Genomic DNA, 12,373 nt, shown 5'->3' on the forward strand with positions numbered 1-12,373 from the left:
TTCTAACTTTTCAATTAAAATAGAGAACAAATTTTACTGATGAAAGTTGCTCAAAACTTCTTTAATGTTAGAATACAAAAAACCTCAGGGACTCCTTAACAAGGCCTGTCATTTTTCCCCAACAAAAAGAGTGCTGTTTGAGTTTTTTCCAAATTGAATCCATGCAGACAGTAATTATTAGCATTTTAACCCAACTTCTTTATACCTGCACAATATCTTTACATTTATAATTTTTTTAAATCAAATTTTGTGTGGCAAAATTGTCAGAAAAAAGTAAATCAAAGTAATGATAATTTCATGTATTGTATATATGAAAGATTATTTCTGCTACTGGAGCCATTGGAGGTTAGGGAATCACTAAGGGATAGTGCTGTATGATACATTTTAATGAACACCAACCAGACAGTGTTGACTCTTTCACTATCTACAATAACTAGCTAACACAGTAAAAATAAATAAATAAAAATCTTTCAACTTTTCTTGTATATTGACATAAATAAAGTATTGAGCCAATTGCATTAGTATGGATCCGATACTGATACCAGTGTTGGTATCGATGCTATCGATATTCGGACCCATCTGCCCACCTCCACAAGTGTCAACCAATCACTTAAGGGTATCTCTAAGCTAGTGATAACTTGTCTCTAAAGCGACTTTCTCCGCTGTTGGCTCATACAAGCATTAACCAAATAGTAGGTAAAAATATTGCATCTATTTTTATATTTGCATATTCACCCATCATCTCCCAATCACAGTTTTAATCCAAATCAAAGGCAATTGCAATTATGTGGCTAACATGTGCAGGGTAAGTCGAGCTAAGTTTTGTATGTTTGTTTGTCTTTCTCTCTTTAGCCAAATTGTTTCTCCCAGTGCTCAAATTTATTTGTAAATATAGGTAAACAACACTGCAGGAGTGGAGGGAGCGGGCTTTTAGATTTAAGAAAACAGGGAAGTGGTAGCCTGTAGCTTTTTCTGTCTCTAGTGTAGGGCTAGCAAACCTTGATTAGCTAATGGTAGATGTAACGAATCAGCCTGCTAAAGACACCTAGCTACATTTAATCTTGCACATGATTGAGATCAGCGGAAAAGTAATCCAAATGTGTATGAACTAATAACTGCACAAAATAATTTTTTTGAATGCAGTTGTTGGTATTTACCCTGCTACTTCAATCCAAATGAAAACCCCTTTTAAGGATGGACAGGGAGACCAATGAGGCCAGACAGGAGTCTCCATGGACTATGATGTTTGCAAACGATATACTGATCTGTATTGAGAGTGGGAAGCTAGTGGAAGATATCCTGGAGAAGTGGAGGAATGCTGTGGAGAGAAGAGGAATGACAGTAAGTAGAAGAAAGACAATGCATGTGTGAGCAAAGGTGATAAACGTAGATAAAGATTGAAATGGAGGGAGTAGTTGAAATAAGAGGGGTGGTCCAGTCAGTCGCCAAGGAACTCATCTGAAATTTGTAAAGTGACAAAACATGTTAAGTATGGGAGTAAAAAAACATGCTTAAAAAGGTCTATCTCAGAGATAGCATGTGGTGCGTGTGAACAATATTATTAGGCTGCTTGCAGTTGTACTTAAAATCCACACATACAACTGACCTTGCAATACAAAGAAGGTATTTTGCAAGTTAATCAAAGGTTTTATGAGAAACTTTATTTTATTGCCATGTGTTTTGATTTTGTTTATTTTTATAAAGGTATTTTTAATGGATTAAACATTACTTGAGACATTTTTGTTAAGTGATGGGTCCACCTGAAACTAGTTTGTCTGAAGTCTGCAAATGTAAACTCCATACCTGATTAAATTTTACCTCTAACACATTAACATCTCTTCACTATAAAGCTACCAAATACTTATAAGTAAGCATCCCTGGAAGCCTGTGCTCTTCCTGTTACTATTTCAAAGGGCAGTTTCCAGATGTAGGCATATTTGTAAAGATGTAGGCAGTCTTTGATTGAAGTTTGTAACTTCAGGCATGTTAGTTTATAGAATTGCAAAGTTAGTTTTCTAAAGTTAATGCTTCCTTATAATCATCCTAAACTTTCCAAGGTTAGGTGCTGATGTGTTGTTTGCATCAATTCTGTTGGTTTGCACACCTTGTCACCTGTGAGTACCTTCCTCTCTCACCCTCTGTCAGTGGGATCACTCTAATCCAATCCCAAATATATTACTTGGTCCTCACTGAGATAAGGCATTCTGGGGAAAGTTAGTGTATCCATATGAATTAAATAGACAGCAGCTCTATCAAAATCAGGCAGTAGGTCAAGGCTACTCTGCAAGAGGATATGATGCAGTCAAACAGATTTTTTCCCCATATAGCCTCTTCTTTACCCCCAGCCTGGGTTATTATCACTCACCCACACGGAAGACAATAACAACATCAGACTGTGCTGTCTGCATCTCCATCTGCAGCTTTATAATGATAGTGGGTGATGAGCCTTTGCTTTTTAATTCCGTGATTCTTTCACTTGAACACCACTCAGATGTCACTTATGTCACCACGATACTAAACATTCAGATAATTTGAACTTTAACCAATGACACTACTGAACTTTTAAAACCTACCAATAAGAAACTGGGAAGCTCTACATGGATAACTTGGATGTGATTTTAGTGTATGCCCTTCTTTTGCATTTCTTTCACATTTCCTGATTTAAGATGTGCTCAAGACAATGATTTCTTTGTCTAAACCAGAAGCTAGTAGAAATGTGGATATTACATGGACACTTTTAAAAGAATGTAAGCAGACCTGAATAAATTGTCAGATTTTCAGACGGTAGGTTTGGTGGTTTGGTTTATGATGTTTTCAGGAAAGCTGTGCTCTAGCCAAGTGAGCTTGGAGTGTGCGTGGCTCTTAGAAGGTCTCGGCATGTAATTAAAAACAATGGCGTGTAGAATAATGGCTGAGGCGAAAGTGTGTTATTAAGGCCATTTACTGCAACAGATTCAGCTTCTTGGGACAGTTGAGAGTCCTAGAGAAAGATTCCTAAGCATTTTCACGCCTCTGTTAGGGCTGCTATTGACAAAAATATGTTTCGCATTTTCAAATATTAATGCTCACATGTGTGAGATGTTAATGGAAACATTTCTTTTTAATTCAGTAAACATCGCTGATATCCTAACACTATTTTAGTAGCCCCCCCATCAAAAAAAGCAACATCTTGTGCAGGATGTTCTTTGGCATGTTGACCATAATAACCACGTAGATACTTCACAGTTAATCTCACACAGGAATACAGATAGACTTCACACATGATTGATTGAGAGTTTGAGAGTAATATAGATTTGAGCTCAGCTTTCATTTGGAAAAGCATAAACCCAGACTTTCAGTGCTCTGTGCTTTAACACAAATTTCTATTACAACGGTGATGAAACCTTAATGGCTCAGCTGGGTTTGTTGTTGTGTGTGCTAACAGCAAAAAAAAGAAAAAACCCTAAAAAAGCCCGGTGCAATAAAGATTGGCATAAGAATGTAAAATGGTAGCGCTTTAACAAAAAACATAACAATGAAAGTTGACATATTTTTTTGCAAGATTAATGAAATAATGATGGTATATTTCATAAAAAGTGGGCAAAATACAATTGCGTAATGTTCTTTTGTCAAAATAAACAAGTAAAGGCAGAGGAAGATGCTGCCATTCACTGCGATTTCTGCTAAATAATGCAGTGCATAGATAAAGCTGAGGTGATGAAATTGAGGCTGCAAAGGAGCTATGTGTACTTTCTGTTTTGTTTGGGATGCTGTGCTTGTCCACAGTGCTGCTCAAAGTCAGTGTGACACTGTGGTTGTTGCAGACTTTTTTTTTTTTTTTTTTGTTGCCAGTATTACTATGGTAGCTTTGAATTGGGTTTGAGGGTTATTCTGCTTCCAGAAACAGGGACACGAGCATGGAAGAAAGTGCTGCCTTTCAAATGTATTAATCTAGCACGTGGTTACTAAAAGGTAGTGTCTCTTGAAAGCATGACAGTTTCATCAGTGTTGTTTTACGAATAAGCATTGCTACATCAAAAAGCTTTTTGCCATTAGGGAAAATTCATTAAATATTTTCAGCTGTGAGGAAAACGTCCATTTTACCAAGTGCTTATCGGGGGGGGGATAGAAACATGAAATATTAGTGATGGCAAAAAAAGTAATTTAAATTTATGTTTTCATTTTATTCATTATTAATTCTTCATATATAAATGTACAGAGGGAGAGAGAGTAAAGATAGTCTGATCGCTTGTGATTGTTTACAAACAAATTATGTCATAAATTGGTAGACTTAAGTAATCATCAAATTAAGCAATTTAATCTGTAATTACATTTGATCCCAAAACGAAAGCTTTGCTCAACATTATGTTTGTTGTTCTGTTTTTTTAAATTCATTTTCTGGCACATGTTTTGAGGACAGCCAGAGACGGCTAAGATGAGAAGCGGTCTGTTTGTGGTCAGAGGATGTGGTAGACTGCTTGTGTTGTTTGATACTTGATCTGATGTTAATGTGCTGCTGTGTGTGTGGGATGGAGTAAGTTGAAAGAGGCAGAGGGGAAGATGGGCAGATAATCCCGTCTGCCTGATGAGATTGAATGCTGAGATTGATTGATCGCCTAATCATAGGAGGAAATGGGCCTGAAAATGAATGGGACTCTGCCCCTGCCTTGCTGTGGAGCTGGGGAGTTGGGTTGGAGGGGATGTTAGCTGCAGAAAGACATGGCCTTAATGTGCATGAGACCTGATTTCATTTGTGTCTGATATACAGTTATATGATCCTGGCTAAATGATCAAATAAAAAAGGAAGAGGGAGAACAGTGAAGGGGATGTAAATCAAGCTTTATTGCTGGAATATTACTTTTTCATCTCATCTGAAATGGATGCATTGAGAAAAGAGCAAGAATAAAAATTCATCATCAATGTAGAATTGATGGAACTATGTGTCGGTGTAGAAACCCACTGTTGTGGATCTAGTTGACTGGCTAGTAATAGGCATTAGATTATAGGATTATATGAGGACTGTATGATTGGTTTTCAGTGTTTTTGGCTTGGATTTAAGATTTGCCTGGTCAAGTTGTTTACAGCTGGATTGGAGGTTTTTTAGAATATTTAAAAAGCTAACATGCTTCTGCATGTGTCACTCTCCCTTTGTCCTCACTGCCACTTACTAGCTCAATTGATGGCAAGACTACTTAAAAATAGAAGTGGTCATTGTGTCTCTGCTTGAGAGCCTAATATGTACTAACCTACATTGCAGACACAAAGATAGCCACTTTAGATCAGGACAGAGTTATTAGACCCCCTATGAAAAAAATAGTTTAACAGCATGTAGGAAATATTTTTTAATTAAGTAATGCTTTTTTATGTTATTTTATTTATTTTGGATGTTAACATTATTTCACTTTGTGCACAGAAACAAACTTATTTCACAAAACCAAAAACTACTAGGGATCAAAATTATTAGCCACCATGATGCTAATAGTCAATTGTGTATCCTTCATGATGGATAACAGCCTGGAGTCATTTGTTGTAGTTTTCAACAAGTCTCACAAACGTCTCCTGAGCAGTCCTAGCTCATTCTTCTTTGGTGAATCTCTCAAGCTTCTCCAGATTTTAGGATATTCTGGCATGGAACTTGGTCTTCAGTTCACCACACATATTTTTGATGAAATTCAACTCATGACTTTGTGCAAGCCAGTCAGTAACTTTCACTGTGGTCTTCTGGAGGTAGTTCTTCATCAGGAACAGGTTATATTTGGGGTCGACCCAGTTTTGCTGCTGGCTGCTTGAGGATTTCTTTGAAAATCTTCACATATCCTTCTTCTTCATAATTGCTTCCACATTGACGAGATTCCCCTTTCACAGATACACTGAAACATCCCCACAGCATAATAATCCCAGCACCATGTTTTACAGTGTGGATGGTGTGTTTTGGGTTATCCAACTCTCCCTTCTTTCTCCAAACATAATCGGCGTCTTTATTGCCAAAGAGCTCTAGTTTCATCTCATCTGACCAGAGGACGTGCTTCCAGTATGCATAACCTTTCTCCAGGTTGTTAATAGCATACTTCTGTTTGACAAGGTGTCTTTTCTGAAGAAGTGAAGTTTTTGCAGTCCATTCCCATAAAGGGTACTAGTGAATGTTTTCGTTGAGAGTAAAATCCCTAACTTAGTCATTCACTAGTGTATTGGCAGTCATTTTGGGGGCTTTAGACACACCAGATTTCTCTTGTCCGGAGTTGTTGATATCTTTCTCTTCCTACCTCTACCAGGCTTGTTCTATACTTTGTGGCTCTCTTTGAATTTCCTGATGATGTTTCTCTCTCCAGTTCTGGACACTTGGGAATGCTGTGCTAACTTTGTATATCCATCTCCTGTTTTGTGAGCATCCAGAAAAGTATAAACTGATATATTTATTTTGGCCTGATGTTTTCTTAAGTGATAGCTCAAAGCCTTCCTGAGGTTTTAACACTGTGTGCAAATTGGAAGATAACCCTAAATTTTAACTTTATTTTACAAGCTTTGATCATTACAAAGTTAAAGCACATCCTTGCACAGCAGTGATTTGTGCTGTGGCTTCAAAAAAGGTCGTTGTTTTTTTAGGGAGCTAATAATATTGACGCTGGTCTTATATATATATTTTTTTAAGGAAATTGTTATTTTGTGCAAATTGAAATAACTTATGTTTTCTTAAGAAAACTGGTATGTTTAGAAATGCTTTGTTACTTGCTCTATTAAAAAAGCACTTAAACAAAAACTTACATCTTATAGGAAGGCTAATAATTTTATCCTCATCTGTATATTAAGGGGGAGTTTAGCTTTGTATTGTGAGGTTTCTTTCATTTTATGTAAGGCTGACATTTCAGAGTGAATACTGCCAGAAACTATTCATGTGCAATGCTTAATGTGTTAGATTAAGCCTGTCATTAAGGCAGAATCAAACCAACAAGTTTGCCGTGTTGTTTAAGTTTTACCAATTGTCAGTATGCTTGTCCACCCCTTTAGAGATGCTTTGTAAAGCAAATACCTCTCACAGTTGGAGCATTTGTGACAATTTTCCATCTCGTTATCAAAAGAACAGCAGTCATTTTCTTTCTTTTTTGTAACTTAATTTAACACTTCAATGATAAATATGTTTTGCAGATAATTCCTATGCAGGATTTTGTTATCAGTGTCATAAGTGTTTTTCAAAACTGTGTAGGTGTAGCAGAATGTGACTGTTATTATGTCACTGTAGCTATAAATTGTTGTTCTTTTGTTCAGATTCATTACATGGTATATTTACCAGTCAATAAATCATTAAAGCTGGCTGTCTATTGATGTAGCTTTACTCTGGAGCGCAAAACAGCACCAACTAGACAGGGCATAGCCACGAGACTGGTGTCAGGCATCACAATGTTGACAGAGCATGCTTTAGTGTGACTGTAGATGTTTCATAACATATTTGGGCTTACTAGTTTACAATGCTAATAGTTCTTTCAAGTGCCAAGTGTTCTTTCTCTGAAGTGTTTTCTTTACTTTAATTTGCTTAGCTCTGTTTTGGTCTCCACCATCGTCTAAGGAAAATAAAGCAAAACATTTAGCTTTAAAATAAAAAAATTAATTAATTAGTGCTGAGATCTAATCAGAGCAGAGATATAGCTCTAATCTGAAGGTTTTTTTTTATTTAAAGAATAAATAATCAAGAATAAATGTCAATATAATGCTAAAATGGCGAAAATGGAAAAAATAAAGACAAAAAGCAACTGACACAGTCAGTAGGTGTGTTATGTTTGTATTCCTATGTGTGTGTGCATGCGTGCTTTATTTTAATATATCTTTGCCAGGATCTCTAAGCTAAGCATAAACCTAGTTTTGACCCTCCTCTTTGTCTCCCTCTAGTGTGGTGGTTGCATTTTTGTAGTGACTGATTAGTAAGTTGCTGTGATCCTGAGCTCGAAGCCTGACAGCGGGATGACAAACAGTAATATGAGCAGCCTACACAAAGAAGTAGAGAATCTGCGGACTCCCTGATCAATGGCATTGATCAGGGAGTCAATCGTCAACTCTATATTCTACTGTGTTTACTTTCTCCCACTGCTGCTGTTAAACTGAGCATGCTCTAAGCGGCCACCATAGAGACCCTCTAAAAGCTGGCCTCACACCCGTCATTGATTGACACACTGATTATCTTGGGAGCTGTTGACACCACACTTGTTAGCCATCTTAAACATTTATGATGATGGGGAGTGGTAGCTCTGTGTTACACACTTTACTGGGCTAGAGGGAGAGACAGACATTAATTTTAAAGCTTTTAGTTTAATGTGGTTTGCTTTACTAACTTTTAATCAAAAAAACATCCAGATTGTTATTTGTGATGGACCAACACTTTGAGTTATATCTGTAGATAGTTTGTAAAAGTGGTATCATGCGTTGACTTGTGTTTTCCTTGATTGCCAACATAGAAACTGAAGTATATTTTAAAATTTAAGCAATAGATGGGCTGTGAATAAAGCTTTTTAGTCATCCCTTTGGGATTTTAAGAAATGTGCTTATTTTCAACGTTGATAAAAGCAAACTGAGTGATTTTGTGTCAGTTTAAGTAGGCATTAAGGTTTTTTCAGTTGTGTGTCTGATTTGTTAATGTTTTCCTTTACTTTTGTCTTTGATATAAAATTCAAAGAGATTCTTTTGTCCTTTTACTTAAATTAGGCTTTTTCTGTTCCTATTTTCCTATGAAATTCAAACTTCATTATACAGAAAAACACACAAAGCGATATTCTATTTGGTAGCCAGGCCGTACAATAAGACTGTACTAACTGAATGAGATATGCATAAGGTTGCTTAATTCTGGCATTGTTTTAAGACAAGCTGACAGTTTATACAGATGATTTATGATCAGACATCTCTGCCTAACCAGAATAATTCAAATTGTTTTGAATGTTTTTATGTTTTGCTGTCAGTTGTCATTGGGGTTAATATTTTGAGGAATTGTTAACAGTGGATACCTAAACATATCATTTCATTCAGATGTCCAGAGTTCCCTGGATGAACTGCAGACCTGTTTGTTCTTCTGTCCTTATTTACTGTTGTTTAACATTTTGTACAATTTGTGCAAAGTAACTAATAGATAGTTTCTGCAACTTCCTCGGGCTTAATTACACAAACTCTTTATCTTAGGCATCCAGTAACTGTCTTTGCTGTACGGACAAGTGCCTCTGATAGAGAGGCTTGATTTTCCACATAGATGATTTTCTCATATCGGTTTGGCAGCCTCAAACAGACCAAAGGTCTTTTTATGGGTCTCTGTTTTTAGTCGTTATCGCTATTTTTACCTTCAGTTCCTTCATATTCCTTCCAGCTTCCCAAGGCCTCTTGTGGTTGGTCAGCACATTGAAAAGTGCGGTGCCTCTTTACAAGATTGTCCTTAATCTTTTGCCAACCATGTCACCTCGAAATGTGTGGAGGCTGATATGATAATGATGTGGACCAGTCCAGGGTATTAGAGTTAAGCTGGGTGATTAGGCCTCACATCGATTACTCTATCATTCAGCACTGGCCTTGTCTGGGCATCTAGGAGAGAGGTGAATTGGGTAGTGGTGGGGTAGCAGGGGATTGACAGCCATCCTGGAATAAGGAATGAGTGAATCGCAAATGTACATCAAACCTAAATATGTTTTAAACCATACAAGATGGGTATAAAACATTTTCTTCTTTCACTGTTACTGATTCTGTGCTTAGACAAACTTGTGTTTTTGGAACTTAAACTGCCTAGTATTAAGAAATACCTTCTACTCTGTTTAAGTAGTAATTTAAGTAGGTTGCTATTCTCAAGAAACTCCTCCTGTATTTTTATGCCTATGTTAAATTTTCTGTATTTGCAGAATCAAACTAGATTAGTGAATGAAACATCACATTACATAACTTATGCAAATGGCACGAAGTTATCGTATCATGTTTGACAGCATTTTCATTATAGTGCATTAAATTATATTCCAGTACTTGGCTCATCAAGCCTTCCTAGAAGCACCGAGTAGAGTTCACAGGGACAGGGATAGTGTATTGAAATAGACAGTCAAACAGTAGAAATAAAAAGGGGGGGAAATAAAGAATTTGTGGCTGTAGATGGAATTTATAAGAGAAATATGGGCAAGGAAGTGTTGAAACAGGAGAGATGAAACAGGCAAGAAAAGGTTAGGACCCTTGCCTTGCCTGAACACTCTGAGGCTTTTAATCCCGGAACAAAGTCATTAGGGTTCGCAGCTACAGAAGAGGCCAATTAAAAGCAGAGTGTAGGCATAAGTCGGGAGAAAGGCATCATTTGCTGTAGAAACCCAAGCCTTTTATCAGACCAGTGGGAGCCTTCCCTTATTCACCCAGAGAATCAGAAGGCCTGTCAGACATTTCTTGGAGATGTTTTTACTTCAAATAATTCACTTTCACTTAGAAATAGGGCAATGGCGATGAGAGGGAGATGGCTCAGATTATCTAAAGGTCACCAAAAATCATGGCACGACCGTGTTTATGTCCTGTACAGTACTGATAATGTATATTAGAAGATGCTAAAAAAACATAAAAACCAAAATGATGCGATATTGAGTAAAAGATATGGATGTTTTCCTTTATGTTTAACTGTGTTGTTTGTTTTGTTTTGTTTTTTTAAATATATTTGGTCATTAAAAACTATAATGCTATTATTCATGTAGTGTATTAACAGTTGTGAAGATTCACACACCCCATTCCTCTTGTAAATTGACTGTGTACTTACAGACACTACTACACATGGTAAAGAAATCCTCAATTATCCCTCACAAAGCTCCATTTTACTCCAATTAGCTGCTAAATCCATCTGTGTGGTGATTTAATGCAAGGATTGAGTGGAGGGTGAGGCCTTGATCTGGACTTCCTTGTTTACTGAAATAATTGATATTATCAGATTCTTGGTGATTAATGGGCTTACTTACATATACCAGGGCTTAGCAGCTCTGCTGTAATGTAAAGCTGGAAGAATTATAGTATTTATGTCCCTGGAGTCAGCTAATTATTGTACTAAGTTTTGCCTTCTTGTGGACTAAAGACTAATGAAAGATTGGAGAATGTAAAAAATTTAACAGTGGATTTTCCTTTTGTAATCCATCATTATTTGCAATCTACCCCTGAAATTTGCTACAGTGTTTTTACTTCATCATTCCAGAACTAAGCAAGATGGTGGCACAAACTCCACAAGTCCTCGCTAAAATGTTACTGTTTACAGCCAGGCGGAACTGAAGTAACACTGGGTAGAAGTTGTAAACAGTATAAAAGATGGACATTGCTTCTGCATCTAAAAAAGTGAAGCAAATGCAATGGTTTAAAATGCTTTAAACATGCATTCTTTTTAATGGCCACTGGGGGAGATACATGTAGTTGCATAAAGACATCTAGTCATGTAGAAAGTTGTGGCAAAACAGCAATCTGATTTGACATCTCTGAACATTTCAGGTCAAAGTGAATTAATAATTAACTCTGTTTTGATTGACCCACCTCTTCTCATCATGTCCAGTTTTGAAACATAAAGATGGCAACAACGGAAACACTAAATAAAAACAGAATGCAGTAAGTTGCAGATCGTTTAAAACTACATTTAATTGAAAATAGTACAGAGATGTGACCGGAAACATGTTTCAAAAACACTGGAACAAGGACAACAAAAGACTCTACTGGTTAGCATTTGAGCAATGATAGTAACAGCTCTAACTGTAAAACTACCAAGATTTTAGGGATTTCATCATGCCTGGCACATAAAATTAGCAAAAGACTCAGAGAAATCTCTGTGTGCACGGGTCATGGCTGAAAACCAACTGAATGGCTATTTTTTTTCACATCTTCATTTGCTACTGTATGGAAAACGGATCTAATTCTGTAGAGCATATTAATGCATGGGCACATGAACATTTCTTAAAATCATTGTCAGCAATTATGGGCTCTGAAACAGACTGAATTTGTAATAGAAATGTCCTAACTTTTTGAAATTATTTGTTGTGCTTTTCTTTGTTTACATTTTACACAGAATTCCAACTTTTTGGAAAATGCTGCATACTCATTGACATAGAAGTCATATGTATTGAGCACAAATGCATCAGAGCAAAGAGCAAGCACTGGACAGTATAAATTACACATTTCTATTTAATATTTTGTTAATACAGAGAAATTAATGTTGTTCAATAGAAACTTTTTTTTATCTTTGAAAGCGTGATTTATGATCTAGTTATAAATCATTTGAATTATTTGGTATCTTTTAGGATTGTGATATACTGTTGTGCAGCCCTTGAATTATTGAGTACGTTTCATTATTTAAAAGTGCACTGGATATAGCATTCGGCATCGGACTGCATACCGTCATGTAGACATACTATACATTAAACCCTTTCTCTGG

General features: G+C 36.5%; 1 protein-coding gene across 1 annotated transcript in view; it reads left to right on the forward strand.

Moving 5' to 3' along the window:
- The first annotated feature begins 1,198 nt into the window (after positions 1-1,198).
- LOC118453895 (uncharacterized) overlaps positions 1,199-12,373 on the forward strand; it is a 108,219-nt gene continuing 97,044 nt past the window's right edge. Inside the window, exon 1 of the mRNA XM_087838978.1 lies at positions 1,199-1,341. The gene's annotated coding sequence lies outside the window, so the exon portion shown is untranslated. The remainder of the gene's footprint in view (positions 1,342-12,373) is intronic.

This window comes from Neolamprologus brichardi, chromosome 1, assembly GCF_056152115.1.
Source record: "Neolamprologus brichardi isolate AB-2024 chromosome 1, ASM5615211v1, whole genome shotgun sequence".
Classification (NCBI taxonomy): Eukaryota; Metazoa; Chordata; class Actinopteri; order Cichliformes; family Cichlidae; genus Neolamprologus; species Neolamprologus brichardi.